The following is a 20,907-nucleotide window of genomic DNA, read 5'->3' on the forward strand; positions in this document are numbered from 1 at the left end:
TGAAGTGTCTGTGTTCCATGTGAAGTGTCTGTGTTCCATGTGAAGTGTCTGTGTTCCATGTGAAGTGTCTGCGTTCCATGTGAAGTGTCTGTGTTCCATGTGAAGTGTCTGCGTTTCATGTGAAGTGTCTGTGTTCCATGTGAAGTGTCTGTGTTCCATGTGAAGTGTCTGTGTTCCATGTGAAGTGTCCGTGTTCCATGTGAAGTGTCTGTGTTCCATGTGAAGTGTCTGCGTTCCATGTGAAGTGTCTGTGTTCCATGTGAAGTGTCTGTGTTCCATGTGAAGTGTCTGTGTTCCATGTGAAGTGTCCGTGTTCCATGTGCAGTGTCTGTGTTCCATGTGCAGTGTCTGTGTTCCATGTGAAGTGTCTGTGTTCCATGTGAAGTGTCTGTGTTCCATGTGCAGTGTCTGTGTTCCATGTGCAGTGTCTGCGTTCCATGTGAAGTGTCTGTATTACATGTGAAGTGTCTGTGTTCCATGTGCAGTGTCTGTGTTCCATGTGAAGTGTCTGCGTTCCATGTGAAGTGTCTGCGTTCCATGTGCAGTGTCTGCGTTCCATGTGAAGTGTCTGTGTTCCATGTGAAGTGTCTGTGTTCCATGTGAAGTGTCTGTGTTCCATGTGAAGTGTCTGTGTTCCATGTGAAGTGTCTGTGTTCCATGTGTAGTGTCTGTGTTCCATGTGAAGTGTCTGCGTTCCATGTGCAGTGTCTGTGTTCCATGTGAAGTGTCTGTGTTCCATGTGCAGTGTCTGTGTTCCATGTGAAGTGTCTGCGTTCCATGTGAAGTGTCTGTATTACATGTGAAGTGTCTGTGTTCCATGTGAAGTGTCTGTGTTCCATGTGAAGTGTCTGTGTTCCATGTGAAGTGTCTGTGTTCCATGTGAAGTGTCTGTGTTCCATGTGCAGTGTCTGCGTTCCATGTGCAGTGTCTGCGTTCCATGTGAAGTGTCTCTATTACATGTGAAGTGTCTGTGTTCCATGTGCAGTGTCTGTGTTCCATGTGAAGTGTCTGTGTTCCATGTGAAGTGTCTGTGTTCCATGTGAAGTGTCTGTGTTCCATGTGAAGTGTCTGTGTTCCATGTGAAGTGTCTGTGTTACATGTGAAGTGTCTGTGTTCCATGTGCAGTGTCTGTGTTCCATGTGAATTGTCTGTGTTCCATGTGAAGTGTCTGTATTCCATGTGCAGTGTCTGCGTTCCATGTGAAGTGTCTGTGTTCCATGTGTAGTGTCTGTGTTCCATGTGAAGTGTCTGCATTCCATGTGCAGTGTCTGTGTTCCATGTGAAGTGTCTGTGTTCCATGTGAAGTGTCTGTGTTCGATGTGAAGTGTCTGTGTTCCATGTGCAGTGTCTGTGTTCCATGTGCAGTGTATGTGTTCCATGTGAAGTGTCTGTGTTCCATGTGCAGTGTCTGTGTTCCATGTGCAGTGTCTGTGTTCCATGTGAAGTGTCTGCGTTCCATGTGCAGTGTATGTGTTCCATGTGAAGTGTATGTGTTCCATGTGAAGTGTCTGTGTTCCATGTGCAGTGTATGTGTTCCATGTGCAGTGTATGTGTTCCATGTGATGTGTCTGTGTTCCATGTGCAGTGTCTGTGTTCCATGTGAAGTGTCTGTGTTCCATGTGCAGTGTAAGTGTTCCATGTGATGTGTCTGTGTTCCATGTGAAGTGTCTGTGTTCCATGTGCAGTGTAAGTGTTCCATGTGATGTGTCTGTGTTCCATGTGCAGTGTAAGTGTTCCATGTGAAGTGTCTGTGTTCCATGTGAAGTGTCTGTGTTCCATGTGAAGTGTCTGTGTTCCATGTGAAGTGTCTGTGTTCCATGTGAAGTGTCTGTGTTCCATGTGAAGTGTCTGTGTTCCATGTGAAGTGTCTGTGTTCCATGTGAAGTGTCTGTGTTCCATGTGAAGTGTCTGTGTTCCATGTGAAGTGTCTGTGTTCCATGTGAAGTGTATGTGTTCAAATGTGAAGTGTCTGTGTTCCATGTGCAGTGTATGTGTTCTATGTGCAGTGTCTGTGTTCCATGTGAAGTGTCTGTGTTCCATGTGAAGTGTCTGTGTTCCATGTGCAGTGTATGTGTTCCATGGGCAGTGTATGTGTTCCATGTGAAGTGTCTGTGTTCCATGTGAAGTGTCTGTGTTCCATGTGAAGTGTCTGTGTTCCATGTGAAGTGTCTGTGTTCCATGTGAAGTGTCTGTGTTCCATGTGCAGTGTCTGTGTTCCATGTGAAGTGTCTGCGTTCCATGTGCAGTGTATGTATTCCATGTGAAGTGTCTGTGTTCCATGTGCAGTGTATGTATTCCATGTGAAGTGTCTGTGTTCCATGTGAAGTGTCTGCGTTCCATGTGCAGTGTATGTGTTCCATGTGAAGTGTCTGCGTTCCATGTGCAGTGTCTGCGTTCCATGTGAAGTGTCTGTGTTCCATGTGAAGTGTCTGTGTTCCATGTGCAGTGTATGTATTCCATGTGCAGTGTCTGTGTTCCATGTGAAGTGTCTGTGTTCCATGTGAAGTGTCTGTGTTCCATGTGAAGTGTCTGTGTTCCATGTGAAGTGTCTGTGTTCCATGTGAAGTGTCTGTGTTCCATGTGAAGTGTCTGTGTTCCATGTGCAGTGTATGTGTTCCATGTGAAGTGTCTGTGTTCCATGTGAAGTGTCTGTGTTCCATGTGAAGTGTCTGTGTTCCATGTGAAGTGTCTGTGTTCCATGTGAAGTGTCTGTGTTCCATGTGAAGTGTATGTGTTCAAATGTGAAGTGTATGTGTTCCATGTGCAGTGTATGTGTTCTATGTGCAGTGTCTGTGTTCCATGTGAAGTGTCTGTGTTCCATGTGAAGTGTCTGTGTTCCATGTGCAGTGTATGTGTTCCATGGGCAGTGTATGTGTTCCATGTGAAGTGTCTGTGTTCCATGTGAAGTGTCTGTGTTCCATGTGAAGTGTCTGTGTTCCATGTGAAGTGTCTGTGTTCCATGTGAAGTGTCTGTGTTCCATGTGCAGTGTCTGTGTTCCATGTGAAGTGTCTGCGTTCCATGTGCAGTGTATGTATTCCATGTGAAGTGTCTGTGTTCCATGTGCAGTGTATGTATTCCATGTGAAGTGTCTGTGTTCCATGTGAAGTGTCTGCGTTCCATGTGCAGTGTATGTGTTCCATGTGAAGTGTCTGCGTTCCATGTGCAGTGTCTGCGTTCCATGTGAAGTGTCTGTGTTCCATGTGAAGTGTCTGTGTTCCATGTGCAGTGTATGTATTCCATGTGCAGTGTCTGTGTTCCATGTGAAGTGTCTGTGTTCCATGTGAAGTGTCTGTGTTCCATGTGAAGTGTCTGTGTTCCATGTGAAGTGTCTGTGTTCCATGTGAAGTGTCTGTGTTCCATGTGAAGTGTCTGTGTTCCATGTGCAGTGTATGTGTTCCATGTGAAGTGTCTGTGTTCCATGTGAAGTGTCTGTGTTCCATGTGAAGTGTCTGTGTTCCATGTGCAGTGTATGTGTTCCATGTGAAGTGTCTGTGTTCCATGTGAAGTGTCTGTGTTCCATGTGAAGTGTCTGTGTTCCATGTGCAGTGTATGTGTTCCATGTGCAGTGTAAGTGTTCCATGTGAAGTGTCTGTGTTCCATGTGAAGTGTCTGCGTTCCATGTGCAGTGTATGTGTTCCATGTGAAGTGTCTGTGTTCCATGTGAAGTGTCTGCGTTCCATGTGCAGTGTATGTATTCGATGTGAAGTTTCTGCGTTCCATGTGAAGTGTCTGCATTCCATGTGAAGTGTCTGTGTTCCATGTGAAGTGTCTGCGTTCCATGTGATGTGTCTGTGTTCCATGTGCAGTGTATGTGTTCCATGTGAAGTGTCTGTGTTCCATGTGAAGTGTCTGCGTTCCATGTGATGTGTCTGTGTTCCATGTGCAGTGTCTGTGTTCCATGTGAAGCGTCTGCGTTCCATGTGAAGTGTCTGTGTTCCATGTGTAGTGTCTGTGTTCCATGTGAAGTGTCTGTGTTCCATGTGAAGTGTCTGTGTTCCATGTGAAGTGTCTGTGTTCCATGTGCAGTGTATGTGTTCCATGTGAAGTGTCTGTGTTCCATGTGAAGTGTCTGTGTTCCATGTGAAGTGTCTGCGTTCCATGTGTAGTGTCTGTGTTCCATGTGCAGTGTCTGTGTTCCATGTGAAGCGTCTGCGTTCCATGTGAAGTGTCTGTGTTCCATGTGTAGTGTCTGTGTTCCATGTGAAGTGTCTGTGTTCCATGTGAAGTGTCTGTGTTCCATGTGAAGTGTCTGTGTTCCATGTGCAGTGTATGTGTTCCATGTGAAGTGTCTGTGTTCCATGTGAAGTGTCTGTGTTCCATGTGAAGTGTCTGTGTTCCATGTGTAGTGTCTGTGTTCCATGTGAAGTGTCTGCGTTCCATGTGCAGTGTCTGTGTTCCATGTGAAGTGTCTGTGTTCCATGTGAAGTGTCTGTGTTCCATGTGTAGTGTCTGTGTTCCATGTGAAGTGTCTGCGTTCCATGTGCAGTGTCTGTGTTCCATGTGAAGTGTCTGTGTTCCATGTGAAGTGTCTGTGTTCCATGTGTAGTGTCTGTGTTCCATGTGAAGTGTCTGTGTTCCATGTGAAGTGTCTGTGTTCCATGTGAAGTGTCTGTGTTCCATGTGAAGTGTCTGCGTTCCATGTGCAGTGTCTGTGTTCCGTGTGCAGTCTCTGTGTTCCATGTGAAGTGTCTGTGTTCGATGTGAAGTGTCTGTGTTCCATGTGCAGTGTCTGTGTTCCATGTGAAGTGTCTGTGTTCCATGTGCAGTGTAAGTGTTCCATGTGAAGTGTCTGCGTTCCATGTGAAGTGTCTGTATTACATGTGAAGTGTCTGTGTTCCATGTGAAGTGTCTGTGTTCCATGTGAAGTGTCTGTGTTCCATGTGAAGTGTCTGTGTTCCATGTGCAGTGTCTGCGTTCCATGTGCAGTGTCTGCGTTCCATTGGAAGTGTCTGCGTTCCATGTGCAGTGTCTGTGTTCCATGTGAAGTGTCTGTGTTCCATGTGCAGTGTCTGTGTTCCATGTGAAGTGTCTGCGTTCCATGTGCAGTGTCTGTGTTCCATGTGAAGTGTCTGTGTTCCATGTGAAGTGTCTGTGTTCCATGTGTAGTGTCTGTGTTCCATGTGAAGTGTCTGCGTTCCATGTGCAGTGTCTGTGTTCCATGTGAAGTGTCTGTGTTCCATGTGAAGTGTCTGTGTTCCATGTGTAGTGTCTGTGTTCCATGTGAAGTGTCTGTGTTCCATGTGAAGTGTCTGTGTTCCATGTGAAGTGTCTGTGTTCCATGTGAAGTGTCTGCGTTCCATGTGCAGTGTCTGTGTTCCGTGTGCAGTCTCTGTGTTCCATGTGAAGTGTCTGTGTTCGATGTGAAGTGTCTGTGTTCCATGTGCAGTGTCTGTGTTCCATGTGAAGTGTCTGTGTTCCATGTGCAGTGTAAGTGTTCCATGTGAAGTGTCTGCGTTCCATGTGAAGTGTCTGTATTACATGTGAAGTGTCTGTGTTCCATGTGAAGTGTCTGTGTTCCATGTGAAGTGTCTGTGTTCCATGTGAAGTGTCTGTGTTCCATGTGAAGTGTCTGTGTTCCATGTGCAGTGTCTGCGTTCCATGTGCAGTGTCTGCGTTCCATGTGAAGTGTCTCTATTACATGTGAAGTGTCTGTGTTCCATGTGCAGTGTCTGTGTTCCATGTGAAGTGTCTGTGTTCCATGTGAAGTGTCTGTGTTCCATGTGAAGTGTCTGTGTTCCATGTGAAGTGTCTGTGTTCCATGTGAAGTGTCTGTGTTACATGTGAAGTGTCTGTATTCCATGTGCAGTGTCTGCGTTCCATGTGAAGTGTCTGTGTTCCATGTGAAGTGTCTGCATTCCATGTGCAGTGTCTGTGTTCCATGTGAAGTGTCTGTGTTCGATGTGAAGTGTCTGTGTTCCATGTGCAGTGTCTGTGTTCCATGTGCAGTGTATGTGTTCCATGTGAAGTGTCTGTGTTCCATGTGAAGTGTCTGTGTTCCATGTGAAGTGTCTGTGTTCCATGTGCAGTGTCTGTGTTCCATGTGAAGTGTCTGCGTTCCATGTGCAGTGTATGTGTTCCATGTGAAGTGTATGTGTTCCATGTGAAGTGTCTGTGTTCCATGTGCAGTGTATGTGTTCCATGTGCAGTGTATGTGTTCCATGTGATGTGTCTGTGTTCCATGTGCAGTGTCTGTGTTCCATGTGAAGTGTCTGTGTTCCATGTGCAGTGTAAGTGTTCCATGTGATGTGTCTGTGTTCCATGTGAAGTGTCTGTGTTCCATGTGCAGTGTAAGTGTTCCATGTGATGTGTCTGTGTTCCATGTGCAGTGTCTGTGTTCCATGTGAAGTGTCTGTGTTCCATGTGCAGTGTAAGTGTTCCATGTGAAGTGTCTGTGTTCCATGTGAAGTGTCTGTGTTCCATGTGAAGTGTCTGTGTTCCATGTGAAGTGTCTGTGTTCCATGTGAAGTGTCTGTGTTCCATGTGAAGTGTCTGTGTTCCATGTGAAGTGTCTGTGTTCCATGTGAAGTGTCTGTGTTCCATGTGAAGTGTCTGTGTTCCATGTGAAGTGTCTGTGTTCCATGTGAAGTGTATGTGTTCAAATGTGAAGTGTCTGTGTTCCATGTGCAGTGTATGTGTTCTATGTGCAGTGTCTGTGTTCCATGTGAAGTGTCTGTGTTCCATGTGAAGTGTCTGTGTTCCATGTGCAGTGTATGTGTTCCATGGGCAGTGTATGTGTTCCATGTGAAGTGTATGTGTTCCATGTGAAGTGTCTGTGTTCCATGTGAAGTGTCTGTGTTCCATGTGCAGTGTCTGTGTTCCATGTGAAGTGTCTGCGTTCCATGTGCAGTGTATGTATTCCATGTGAAGTGTCTGTGTTCCATGTGCAGTGTATGTATTCCATGTGAAGTGTCTGCGTTCCATGTGAAGTGTCTGCGTTCCATGTGCAGTGTATGTGTTCCATGTGAAGTGTCTGCGTTCCATGTGAAGTGTCTGTGTTCCATGTGAAGTGTCTGTGTTCCATGTGCAGTGTATGTATTCCATGTGCAGTGTCTGTGTTCCATGTGAAGTGTCTGTGTTCCATGTGAAGTGTCTGTGTTCCATGTGAAGTGTCTGTGTTCCATGTGAAGTGTCTGTGTTCCATGTGAAGTGTCTGTGTTCCATGTGCAGTGTATGTATTCCATGTGAAGTGTCTGTGTTCCATGTGAAGTGTCTGCGTTCCATGTGCAGTGTCTGTGTTCCATGTGAAGTGTCTGTGTTCCATGTGAAGTGTCTGCGTTCCATGTGCAGTGTATGTATTCGATGTGAAGTTTCTGCGTTCCATGTGAAGTGTCTGCATTCCATGTGAAGTGTCTGTGTTCCATGTGAAGTGTCTGTGTTCCATGTGAAGTGTCTGCGTTCCATGTGATGTGTCTGTGTTCCATGTGCAGTGTATGTGTTCCATGTGAAGTGTCTGTGTTCCATGTGAAGTGTCTGCGTTCCATGTGATGTGTCTGTGTTCCATGTGCAGTGTCTGTGTTCCATATGAAGTGTCTGTGTTCCATGTGAAGTGTCTGTGTTCCATGTGAAGTGTCTGTGTTCCATATGAAGTGTCTGTGTTCCATGTGAAGTGTCTGTGTTCCATGTGAAGTGTCTGTGTTCCATGTGCAGTGTTTGTGTTCCATGTGAAGTGTCTGTGTTCCATGTGAAGTGTCTGTGTTCCATGTGCAGTGTATGTGTTCCATGTGAAGTGTCTGTGTTCCATGTGCAGTGTAAGTGTTCCATATGAAGTGTCTGTGTTCCATGTGAAGTGTCTGTGTTCCATGTGAAGTGTCTGTGTTCCATGTGCAGTGTCTGTGTTCCATGTGAAGTGTCTGTGTTCCATGTGCAGTGTCTGTGTTCCATGTGAAGTGTCTGTGTTCCATGTGAAGTGTCTGTGTTCCATGTGAAGTGTCTGTATTACATGTGAAGTGTCTGTGTTCCATGTGCAGTGTCTGTGTTCCATATGAAGTGTCTGTGTTCCATGTGAAGTGTCTGTGTTCCATGTGAAGTGTCTGTGTTCCATGTGCAGTGTTTGTGTTCCATGTGAAGTGTCTGTGTTCCATGTGAAGTGTCTGTGTTCCATGTGCAGTGTATGTGTTCCATGTGAAGTGTCTGTGTTCCATGTGCAGTGTAAGTGTTCCATATGAAGTGTCTGTGTTCCATGTGAAGTGTCTGTGTTCCATGTGAAGTGTCTGTGTTCCATGTGCAGTGTCTGTGTTCCATGTGAAGTGTCTGTGTTCCATGTGCAGTGTCTGTGTTCCATGTGAAGTGTCTGTGTTCCATGTGAAGTATCTGTGTTCCATGTGAAGTGTCTGTGTTCCATGTGAAGTGTCTGCGTTCCATGTGCAGTGTCTGTGTTCCATGTGAAGTGTCTGTGTTCCATGTGCAGTGTCTGTGTTCCATGTGAAGTGTCTGCGTTCCATGTGCAGTGTATGTGTTCCATGTGAAGTGTATGTGTTTCATGTGCGGTGTCTGCGTTCCATGTGCAGTGTATGTGTTCCATGTGAAGTGTATGTGTTCCATGTGAAGTGTCTGTGTTCCATGTGCAGTGTATGTGTTCCATGTGCAGTGTATGTATTCCATGTGAAGTGTCTGTGTTCCATGTGAAGTGTCTGTGTTCTATGTGCAGTGTCTGGGTTCCATGTGAAGTGTCTGTGTTCTATGTGCAGTGTCTGTGTTCCATGTGAAGTGTCTGTGTTCCATGTGAAGTGTCTGTGTTCCATGTGAAGTGTATGTGTTCCATGTGAAGTGTCTGTGTTCTATGTGCAGTGTCTGTGTTCCATGTGAAGTGTCTGTGTTCCATGTGCAGTGTATGTGTTCCATGTGAAGTGTCTGTGTTCCATGTGAAGTGTCTGTGTTCCATGTGAAGTGTCTGTGTTCCATGTGCAGTGTATGTATTCCATGTGAAGTGTCTGTGTTCCATGTGAAGTGTATGTATTCCATGTGAAGTGTCTGCGTTCCATGTGCAGTGTATGTGTTCCATGTGAAGTGTCTGCATTCCATGTGAAGTGTCTGTGTTCCATGTGAAGTGTCTGTGTTCCATGTGAAGTGTCTGCATTCCATGTGCAGTGTATGTGTTCCATGTGAAGTGTCTGTGTTCCATGTGCAGTGTATGTATTCCATGTGAAGTGTCTGTGTTCCATGTGCAGTGTATGTATTCCATGTGAAGTGTCTGTGTTCCATGTGAAGTGTCTGTGTTCCATGTGCAGTGTATGTATTCCATGTGAAGTGTCTGTGTTCCATGTGCAGTGTATGTGTTCCATGTGCAGTGTATGTATTCCATGTGAAGTGTCTGTGTTCCATGTGAAGTGTCTGTGTTCCATGTGCAGTGTATGTATTCCATGTGAAGTGTCTGTGTTCCATGTGAAGTGCCTGTGTTCCATGTGAAGTGTCTGCGTTCCATGTGCAGTGTATGTATTCCATGTGAAGTGTCTGTGTTCCATGTGAAGTGTCTGCGTTCCATGTGCAGTGTATGTGTTCCATGTGAAGTGTCTGTGTTCCATGTGCAGTGTATGTATTCCATGTGAAGTGTCTGTGTTCCATGTGAAGTGTCTGCGTTCCATGTGCAGTGTATGTATTCCATGTGAAGTGTCTGTGTTCCATGTGAAGTGTCTGTGTACCATGTGCAGTGTATGTATTCCATGTGAAGTGTCTGTGTTCCATGTGAAGTGTCTGTGTTCCATGTGAAGTGTCTGTGTTCCATGTGAAGTGTCTGTGTTCCATGTGAAGTGTCTGTGTTCCATGTGAAATTTCTGTGTTCCATGTGAAGTGTCTGTGTTCCATGTGAAGTGTCTGTGTTCCATGTGAAGTGTCTGTGTTCCATGTGCAGTGTATGTATTCCATGTGAAGTGTCTGTGTTCCATGTGAAGTGTCTGCGTTCCATGTGCAGTGTATGTATTCCATGTGAAGTGTCTGTGTTCCATGTGAAGTGTCTGTGTTCCATGTGCAGTGTATGTGTTCCATGTGTAGTGTCTGTGTTCCATGTGAAGTGTATGTGTTCCATGTGAAGTATCTGTGTTCCATGTGAAGTGTCTGTGTTCCATGTGAAGTGTCTGTGTTCCATGTGAAGTGTCTGTGTTCCATGTGCAGTGTCTGTGTTCCATGTGAAGTGTCTGTGTTCCATGTGAAGTGTCTGTGTTCCATGTGATGTGTCTGTGTTCCATGAGCAGTGTAAGTGTTCCATGTGATGTGTCTGTGTTCCATGTGCAGTGTATGTATTCCATGTGAAGTGTCTGCATTTCATGTGAAGTGTCTTTGTTCCATGTGAAGTGTCTGTGTTCCATGAGCAGTGTCTGTGTTCCATGTGAAGTGTCTGCGTTCCATGTGCAGTGTCTGTGTTCCATGTGAAGTGTCTGTGTTCCATGTGTAGTGTCTGTGTTCCATGTGAAGTGTCTGTGTTCCATGTGCAGTGTCTGTGTTCCATGTGCAGTGTCTGTGTTCCATGTGTAGTGTCTGTGTTCTATGTGCAGTGTCTGTGTTCCATGTGAAGTGTCTGTGTTCCATGTGCAGTGTATGTGTTCCATGTGAAGTGTCTGTGTTCCATGTGAAGTGTCTGTGTTCTATGTGCAGTGTCTGTGTTCCATGTGAAGTGTCTGTGTTCTATGTGCAGTGTCTGTGTTCCATGTGAAGTGTCTGTGTTCCATGTGAAGTGTCTGTGTTCCTTGTGAAGTGTATGTGTTCCATGTGAAGTGTCTGTGTTCTATGTGCAGTGTCTGTGTTCCATGTGAAGTGTCTGTGTTCCATGTGCAGTGTATGTGTTCCATGTGAAGTGTCTGTGTTCCATGTGAAGTGTCTGTGTTCCATGTGAAGTGTCTGTGTTCCATGTGCAGTGTATGTATTCCATGTGAAGTGTCTGTGTTCCATGTGAAGTGTATGTATTCCATGTGAAGTGTCTGCGTTCCATGTGCAGTGTATGTGTTCCATGTGAAGTGTCTGCATTCCATGTGAAGTGTCTGTGTTCCATGTGAAGTGTCTGTGTTCCATGTGAAGTGTCTGCATTCCATGTGCAGTGTATGTGTTCCATGTGAAGTGTCTGTGTTCCATGTGCAGTGTATGTATTCCATGTGAAGTGTCTGTGTTCCATGTGCAGTGTATGTATTCCATGTGAAGTGTCTGTGTTCCATGTGAAGTGTCTGTGTTCCATGTGCAGTGTATGTATTCCATGTGAAGTGTCTGTGTTCCATGTGCAGTGTATGTGTTCCATGTGCAGTGTATGTATTCCATGTGAAGTGTCTGTGTTCCATGTGAAGTGCCTGTGTTCCATGTGAAGTGTCTGCGTTCCATGTGCAGTGTATGTATTCCATGTGAAGTGTCTGTGTTCCATGTGAAGTGTCTGCGTTCCATGTGCAGTGTATGTGTTCCATGTGAAGTGTCTGTGTTCCATGTGCAGTGTATGTATTCCATGTGAAGTGTCTGTGTTCCATGTGAAGTGTCTGCGTTCCATGTGCAGTGTATGTATTCCATGTGAAGTGTCTGTGTTCCATGTGATGTGTCTGTGTTCCTTGTGAAGTGTCTGTGTCCCATGTGCAGTGTATGTATTCCATGTGAAGTGTCTGTGTTCCATGTGAAGTGTCTGTGTTCCATGTGAAGTGTCTGTGTTCCATGTGAAGTGTCTGTGTTCCATGTGAAATTTCTGTGTTCCATGTGAAGTGTCTGTGTTCCATGTGAAGTGTCTGTGTTCCATGTGAAGTGTCTGTGTTCCATGTGCAGTGTATGTATTCCATGTGAAGTGTCTGTGTTCCATGTGAAGTGTCTGCGTTCCATGTGCAGTGTATGTATTCCATGTGAAGTGTCTGTGTTCCATGTGAAGTGTCTGTGTTCCATGTGCAGTGTATGTGTTCCATGTGTAGTGTCTGTGTTCCATGTGAAGTGTATGTGTTCCATGTGAAGTGCCTGTGTTCCATGTGAAGTGTCTGCGTTCCATGTGCAGTGTATGTATTCCATGTGAAGTGTCTGTGTTCCATGTGAAGTGTCTGCGTTCCATGTGCAGTGTATGTGTTCCATGTGAAGTGTCTGTGTTCCATGTGCAGTGTATGTATTCCATGTGAAGTGTCTGTGTTCCATGTGAAGTGTCTGCGTTCCATGTGCAGTGTATGTATTCCATGTGAAGTGTCTGTGTTCCATGTGATGTGTCTGTGTTCCTTGTGAAGTGTCTGTGTCCCATGTGCAGTGTATGTATTCCATGTGAAGTGTCTGTGTTCCATGTGAAGTGTCTGTGTTCCATGTGAAGTGTCTGTGTTCCATGTGAAGTGTCTGTGTTCCATGTGAAATTTCTGTGTTCCATGTGAAGTGTCTGTGTTCCATGTGAAGTGTCTGTGTTCCATGTGAAGTGTCTGTGTTCCATGTGCAGTGTATGTATTCCATGTGAAGTGTCTGTGTTCCATGTGAAGTGTCTGCGTTCCATGTGCAGTGTATGTATTCCATGTGAAGTGTCTGTGTTCCATGTGAAGTGTCTGTGTTCCATGTGCAGTGTATGTGTTCCATGTGTAGTGTCTGTGTTCCATGTGAAGTGTATGTGTTCCATGTGAAGTGTCTGTGTTCCATGTGAAGTGTCTGTGTTCCATGTGAAGTGTCTGTGTTCCATGTGCAGTGTCTGTGTTCCATGTGAAGTGTCTGTGTTCCATGTGAAGTGTCTGTGTTCCATGTGATGTGTCTGTGTTCCATGAGCAGTGTAAGTGTTCCATGTGATGTGTCTGTGTTCCATGTGCAGTGTATGTATTCCATGTGAAGTGTCTGCATTTCATGTGAAGTGTCTTTGTTCCATGTGAAGTGTCTGTGTTCCATGAGCAGTTTCTGTGTTCCATGTGAAGTGTCTGCGTTCCATGTGCAGTGTCTGTGTTCCATGTGAAGTGTCTGTGTTCCATGTGTAGTGTCTGTGTTCCATGTGAAGTGTCTGTGTTCCATGTGCAGTGTCTGTGTTCCATGTGCAGTGTCTGTGTTCCATGTGAAGTGTCTGTGTTCCATGTGCAGTGTCTGTGTTCCATGTGAAGTGTCTGCGTTCCATGTGCAGTGTATGTATTCCATGTGAAGTGTCTGTGTTCCATGTGATGTGTCTGTGTTCCTTGTGAAGTGTCTGTGTCCCATGTGCAGTGTATGTATTCCATGTGAAGTGTCTGTGTTCCATGTGAAGTGTCTGTGTTCCATGTGAAGTGTCTGTGTTCCATGTGAAGTGTCTGTGTTCCATGTGAAATTTCTGTGTTCCATGTGAAGTGTCTGTGTTCCATGTGAAGTGTCTGTGTTCCATGTGAAGTGTCTGTGTTCCATGTGCAGTGTATGTATTCCATGTGAAGTGTCTGTGTTCCATGTGAAGTGTCTGCGTTCCATGTGCAGTGTATGTATTCCATGTGAAGTGTCTGTGTTCCATGTGAAGTGTCTGTGTTCCATGTGCAGTGTATGTGTTCCATGTGTAGTGTCTGTGTTCCATGTGAAGTGTATGTGTTCCATGTGAAGTGTCTGTGTTCCATGTGAAGTGTCTGTGTTCCATGTGAAGTGTCTGTGTTCCATGTGCAGTGTCTGTGTTCCATGTGAAGTGTCTGTGTTCCATGTGAAGTGTCTGTGTTCCATGTGATGTGTCTGTGTTCCATGAGCAGTGTAAGTGTTCCATGTGATGTGTCTGTGTTCCATGTGCAGTGTATGTATTCCATGTGAAGTGTCTGCATTTCATGTGAAGTGTCTTTGTTCCATGTGAAGTGTCTGTGTTCCATGAGCAGTTTCTGTGTTCCATGTGAAGTGTCTGCGTTCCATGTGCAGTGTCTGTGTTCCATGTGAAGTGTCTGTGTTCCATGTGTAGTGTCTGTGTTCCATGTGAAGTGTCTGTGTTCCATGTGCAGTGTCTGTGTTCCATGTGCAGTGTCTGTGTTCCATGTGAAGTGTCTGTGTTCCATGTGCAGTGTCTGTGTTCCATGTGAAGTGTCTGTGTTCCATGTGCAGTGTCTGTGTTCCATGTGAAGTGTCTGTGTTCCATGTGAAGTGTCTGTGTTCCATGTGAAGTGTCTGTATTACATGTGAAGTGTCTGTGTTCCATGTGCAGTGTCTGTGTTCCATATGAAGTGTCTGTGTTCCATGTGAAGTGTCTGTGTTCCATGTGAAGTGTCTGTGTTCCATGTGCAGTGTTTGTGTTCCATGTGAAGTGTCTGTGTTCCATGTGAAGTGTCTGTGTTCCATGTGCAGTGTATGTGTTCCATGTGAAGTGTCTGTGTTCCATGTGCAGTGTAAGTGTTCCATATGAAGTGTCTGTGTTCCATGTGAAGTGTCTGTGTTCCATGTGAAGTGTCTGTGTTCCATGTGCAGTGTCTGTGTTCCATGTGAAGTGTCTGTGTTCCATGTGCAGTGTCTGTGTTCCATGTGAAGTGTCTGTGTTCCATGTGAAGTATCTGTGTTCCATGTGAAGTGTCTGTGTTCCATGTGAAGTGTCTGCGTTCCATGTGCAGTGTCTGTGTTCCATGTGAAGTGTCTGTGTTCCATGTGCAGTGTCTGTGTTCCATGTGAAGTGTCTGCGTTCCATGTGCAGTGTATGTGTTCCATGTGAAGTGTATGTGTTTCATGTGCGGTGTCTGCGTTCCATGTGCAGTGTATGTGTTCCATGTGAAGTGTATGTGTTCCATGTGAAGTGTCTGTGTTCCATGTGCAGTGTATGTGTTCCATGTGCAGTGTATGTATTCCATGTGAAGTGTCTGTGTTCCATGTGAAGTGTCTGTGTTCTATGTGCAGTGTCTGGGTTCCATGTGAAGTGTCTGTGTTCTATGTGCAGTGTCTGTGTTCCATGTGAAGTGTCTGTGTTCCATGTGAAGTGTCTGTGTTCCATGTGAAGTGTATGTGTTCCATGTGAAGTGTCTGTGTTCTATGTGCAGTGTCTGTGTTCCATGTGAAGTGTCTGTGTTCCATGTGCAGTGTATGTGTTCCATGTGAAGTGTCTGTGTTCCATGTGAAGTGTCTGTGTTCCATGTGAAGTGTCTGTGTTCCATGTGCAGTGTATGTATTCCATGTGAAGTGTCTGTGTTCCATGTGAAGTGTATGTATTCCATGTGAAGTGTCTGCGTTCCATGTGCAGTGTATGTGTTCCATGTGAAGTGTCTGCATTCCATGTGAAGTGTCTGTGTTCCATGTGAAGTGTCTGTGTTCCATGTGAAGTGTCTGCATTCCATGTGCAGTGTATGTGTTCCATGTGAAGTGTCTGTGTTCCATGTGCAGTGTATGTATTCCATGTGAAGTGTCTGTGTTCCATGTGCAGTGTATGTATTCCATGTGAAGTGTCTGTGTTCCATGTGAAGTGTCTGTGTTCCATGTGCAGTGTATGTATTCCATGTGAAGTGTCTGTGTTCCATGTGCAGTGTATGTGTTCCATGTGCAGTGTATGTATTCCATGTGAAGTGTCTGTGTTCCATGTGAAGTGTCTGTGTTCCATGTGCAGTGTATGTATTCCATGTGAAGTGTCTGTGTTCCATGTGAAGTGCCTGTGTTCCATGTGAAGTGTCTGCGTTCCATGTGCAGTGTATGTATTCCATGTGAAGTGTCTGTGTTCCATGTGAAGTGTCTGCGTTCCATGTGCAGTGTATGTGTTCCATGTGAAGTGTCTGTGTTCCATGTGCAGTGTATGTATTCCATGTGAAGTGTCTGTGTTCCATGTGAAGTGTCTGCGTTCCATGTGCAGTGTATGTATTCCATGTGAAGTGTCTGTGTTCCATGTGAAGTGTCTGTGTACCATGTGCAGTGTATGTATTCCATGTGAAGTGTCTGTGTTCCATGTGAAGTGTCTGTGTTCCATGTGAAGTGTCTGTGTTCCATGTGAAGTGTCTGTGTTCCATGTGAAGTGTCTGTGTTCCATGTGAAATTTCTGTGTTCCATGTGAAGTGTCTGTGTTCCATGTGAAGTGTCTGTGTTCCATGTGAAGTGTCTGTGTTCCATGTGCAGTGTATGTATTCCATGTGAAGTGTCTGTGTTCCATGTGAAGTGTCTGCGTTCCATGTGCAGTGTATGTATTCCATGTGAAGTGTCTGTGTTCCATGTGAAGTGTCTGTGTTCCATGTGCAGTGTATGTGTTCCATGTGTAGTGTCTGTGTTCCATGTGAAGTGTATGTGTTCCATGTGAAGTATCTGTGTTCCATGTGAAGTGTCTGTGTTCCATGTGAAGTGTCTGTGTTCCATGTGAAGTGTCTGTGTTCCATGTGCAGTGTCTGTGTTCCATGTGAAGTGTCTGTGTTCCATGTGAAGTGTCTGTGTTCCATGTGATGTGTCTGTGTTCCATGAGCAGTGTAAGTGTTCCATGTGATGTGTCTGTGTTCCATGTGCAGTGTATGTATTCCATGTGAAGTGTCTGCATTTCATGTGAAGTGTCTTTGTTCCATGTGAAGTGTCTGTGTTCCATGAGCAGTGTCTGTGTTCCATGTGAAGTGTCTGCGTTCCATGTGCAGTGTCTGTGTTCCATGTGAAGTGTCTGTGTTCCATGTGTAGTGTCTGTGTTCCATGTGAAGTGTCTGTGTTCCATGTGCAGTGTCTGTGTTCCATGTGCAGTGTCTGTGTTCCATGTGTAGTGTCTGTGTTCTATGTGCAGTGTCTGTGTTCCATGTGAAGTGTCTGTGTTCCATGTGCAGTGTATGTGTTCCATGTGAAGTGTCTGTGTTCCATGTGAAGTGTCTGTGTTCTATGTGCAGTGTCTGTGTTCCATGTGAAGTGTCTGTGTTCTATGTGCAGTGTCTGTGTTCCATGTGAAGTGTCTGTGTTCCATGTGAAGTGTCTGTGTTCCTTGTGAAGTGTATGTGTTCCATGTGAAGTGTCTGTGTTCTATGTGCAGTGTCTGTGTTCCATGTGAAGTGTCTGTGTTCCATGTGCAGTGTATGTGTTCCATGTGAAGTGTCTGTGTTCCATGTGAAGTGTCTGTGTTCCATGTGAAGTGTCTGTGTTCCATGTGCAGTGTATGTATTCCATGTGAAGTGTCTGTGTTCCATGTGAAGTGTATGTATTCCATGTGAAGTGTCTGCGTTCCATGTGCAGTGTATGTGTTCCATGTGAAGTGTCTGCATTCCATGTGAAGTGTCTGTGTTCCATGTGAAGTGTCTGTGTTCCATGTGAAGTGTCTGCATTCCATGTGCAGTGTATGTGTTCCATGTGAAGTGTCTGTGTTCCATGTGCAGTGTATGTATTCCATGTGAAGTGTCTGTGTTCCATGTGCAGTGTATGTATTCCATGTGAAGTGTCTGTGTTCCATGTGAAGTGTCTGTGTTCCATGTGCAGTGTATGTATTCCATGTGAAGTGTCTGTGTTCCATGTGCAGTGTATGTGTTCCATGTGCAGTGTATGTATTCCATGTGAAGTGTCTGTGTTCCATGTGAAGTGCCTGTGTTCCATGTGAAGTGTCTGCGTTCCATGTGCAGTGTATGTATTCCATGTGAAGTGTCTGTGTTCCATGTGAAGTGTCTGCGTTCCATGTGCAGTGTATGTGTTCCATGTGAAGTGTCTGTGTTCCATGTGCAGTGTATGTATTCCATGTGAAGTGTCTGTGTTCCATGTGAAGTGTCTGCGTTCCATGTGCAGTGTATGTATTCCATGTGAAGTGTCTGTGTTCCATGTGATGTGTCTGTGTTCCTTGTGAAGTGTCTGTGTCCCATGTGCAGTGTATGTATTCCATGTGAAGTGTCTGTGTTCCATGTGAAGTGTCTGTGTTCCATGTGAAGTGTCTGTGTTCCATGTGAAGTGTCTGTGTTCCATGTGAAATTTCTGTGTTCCATGTGAAGTGTCTGTGTTCCATGTGAAGTGTCTGTGTTCCATGTGAAGTGTCTGTGTTCCATGTGCAGTGTATGTATTCCATGTGAAGTGTCTGTGTTCCATGTGAAGTGTCTGCGTTCCATGTGCAGTGTATGTATTCCATGTGAAGTGTCTGTGTTCCATGTGAAGTGTCTGTGTTCCATGTGCAGTGTATGTGTTCCATGTGTAGTGTCTGTGTTCCATGTGAAGTGTATGTGTTCCATGTGAAGTGTCTGTGTTCCATGTGAAGTGTCTGTGTTCCATGTGAAGTGTCTGTGTTCCATGTGCAGTGTCTGTGTTCCATGTGAAGTGTCTGTGTTCCATGTGAAGTGTCTGTGTTCCATGTGATGTGTCTGTGTTCCATGAGCAGTGTAAGTGTTCCATGTGATGTGTCTGTGTTCCATGTGCAGTGTATGTATTCCATGTGAAGTGTCTGCATTTCATGTGAAGTGTCTTTGTTCCATGTGAAGTGTCTGTGTTCCATGAGCAGTTTCTGTGTTCCATGTGAAGTGTCTGCGTTCCATGTGCAGTGTCTGTGTTCCATGTGAAGTGTCTGTGTTCCATGTGTAGTGTCTGTGTTCCATGTGAAGTGTCTGTGTTCCATGTGCAGTGTCTGTGTTCCATGTGCAGTGTCTGTGTTCCATGTGTAGTGTCTGTGTTCCATGTGTAGTGTCTGTGTTCCATGTGAAGTGTAAGTGTTCCATGTGAAGTGTCTGCGTTCCATGTGCAGTGTCTGCGTTCCATGTGAAGTGTCTGTGTTCCATGTGTAGTGTCTGTGTTCCATGTGAAGTGTAAGTGTTCCATGTGAAGTGTCTGTGTTCCATGTGCAGTGTCTGCGTTCCATGTGAAGTGTCTGTGTTCCATGTGTAGTGTCTGTGTTCCATGTGAAGTGTAAGTGTTCCATGTGAAGTGTCTGTGTTCCATGTGAAGTGTCTGTGTTCCATGTGATGTGTCTGTGTTCCATGTGCAGTGTCTGTGTTCCATGTGGTGTCTGTGTTCCATGTGAAGTGTCTGTGTTCCATGTGCAGTGTCTGTGTTCCATGTGGTGTCTGTGTTCCATGTGTAGTGTCTGTGTTCCATGTGAAGTGTCTGTGTTCCATGTTGTGTCTGTGTTCCATGTGAAGTGTCTGTGTTCCATGTGGTGTCTGTGTTCCATGTGAAGTGTCTGTGGTCCATGTGCAGTGTCTGTGTTCCATGTGAAGTGTCTGTGTTCCATGTGCAGTGTCTGTGTTCCATGTGAAGTGTCTGTGTTCCATGTGAAGTGTCTGCTTTCCATGTGCAGTGTATGTGTTCCATGTGCAGTGTCTGTGTTCCATGTGCAGTGTATGTATTCCATGTGAAGTGTCTGTGTTCCATGTGAAGTGTCTGTGTTCCATGTGAAGTGTCTGTGTTCCATGTGGTGTCTGTGTTCCATGTGAAGTGTCTGTGTTCCATGTGCAGTGTCTGTGTTCCATGTGAAGTGTCTGTGTTCCATGTGGTGTCTGTGTTCCATGTGAAGTGTCTGTGTTCCATGTGGTGTCTGTGTTCCATGTGAAGTGTCTGTGTTCCATGTGAAGTGTCTGTGTTCCATGTGCAGTGTCTGTGTTCCATGTGAAGTGTCTGTGTTCCATGTGAAGTGTCTGTGTTCCATGTGAAGTGTCTGTGTTCCATGTGAAGTGTCTGTGTTCCATGTGAAGTGTCTGTGTTCCATGTGAAGTGTCTGTGTTCCATGTGGTGTCTGTGTTCCATGTAAAGTGTCTGTGTTCCATGTGAAGTGTCTGTGTTCCATGTGGTGTCTGTGTTCCATGTGAAGTGTCTGTGTTCCATGTGAAGTGTCTGTGTTCCATGTGCAGTGTCTGTGTTCCATGTGAAGTGTCTGTGTTCCATGTGAAGTGTCTGCTTTCCATGTGCAGTGTATGTGTTCCATGTGCAGTGTCTGTGTTCCATGTGCAGTGTATGTGTTCCATGTGAAGTGTCTGTGTTCCATGTGAAGTGTCTGTGTTCCATGTGAAGTGTCTGTGTTCCATGTGCAGTGTCTGTGTTCCATGTGAAGTGTCTGTGTTCCATGTGGTGTCTGTGTTCCATGTGAAGTGTCTGTGTTCCATGTGGTGTCTGTGTTCCATGTGAAGTGTCTGTGTTCCATGTGAAGTGTCTGTGTTCCATGTGCAGTGTCTGTGTTCCATGTGAAGTGTCTGTGTTCCATGTGAAGTGTCTGTGTTCCATGTGAAGTGTCTGTGTTCCATGTGCAGTGTCTGTGTTCCATGTGAAGTGTCTGTGTTCCATGTGGTCTCTGTGTTCCATGTGAAGTGTCTGTGTTCCATGTGAAGTGTCTGTGTTCCATGTGGTGTCTGTGTTCCATGTGAAGTGTCTGTGTTCCATGTGAAGTGTCTGTGTTCCATGTGGTGTCTATGTTCCATGTGAAATGTCTGTGTTCCATGTGCAGTGTATGTGGTCCATGTGAAGTGTCTGTGTTCCATGTGAAGTCTCTGTGTTCCATGTGCAATGTCCGTGTCCCATATGCAGTGTCCCAGTTCTACGTGCAGTGTCCGTGTTCCATGTTCCATGTTCCATGTGCAGTGTTTGTGTTCCATGTTCCATGTGCAGTGTCCATGTTCCATGTTCCATGTGCAGTGTCTGTGTTCCATGTGCAGTGTCCCAGTTCAACATTCAGTGTCCGTGTTCCATGTTCCATGTGCAGTGTCCCCGTTCCATGTGCAGTGTCTTTGTTCCATTTTCCATGTGCAGTGTCCATGTTCCATGTTCCATGTGCAGTGTCTGTGTTCCATGTTCCATGTGCAGTGTCTGAGTTCAACATGCAGTGTCTATGTTCCATGTGCAGTGTCCATGTTCCATGTGCAGTGACCGCTTTCCACGTGCAGTGTCCCAGTTTGATGTGCAGTGTCCATGTTCCATGTGCAGTGTCCGCATTCCATGTGCAGAGTCCGTGATCCATGTTCCATGTGCAGTGTCTGTGTTCCATGTGTCGTGTCCATGTTCCATGTGCAGTGTCCCAGTTCGACATGGTGTACATGTTCCATATTCCATGTGCAGTGTCTGCGTTCCATATGCAGTGTCCATGTTCCATGTTCCATGTGCAGTGTCTGTGTTCCATGTTCCATGTGCAGTGTCTGAGTTCGACATGCAGTGTCTATGTTCCATGTGCAGTGTCC

The 20,907-nt window shown here is 45.4% G+C and overlaps 1 protein-coding gene across 1 annotated transcript in view; it reads right to left on the reverse strand.

Moving 5' to 3' along the window:
• Positions 1 to 20,907, reverse strand: part of LOC137328116 (mucin-6-like) — a 553,886-nt gene that overhangs the window by 147,504 nt on the left and 385,475 nt on the right. The window lies entirely within an intron of this gene.

This window comes from Heptranchias perlo, chromosome 12 (genome assembly GCF_035084215.1).
Source record: "Heptranchias perlo isolate sHepPer1 chromosome 12, sHepPer1.hap1, whole genome shotgun sequence".
In the NCBI taxonomy this organism is placed as follows: Eukaryota; Metazoa; Chordata; class Chondrichthyes; order Hexanchiformes; family Hexanchidae; genus Heptranchias; species Heptranchias perlo.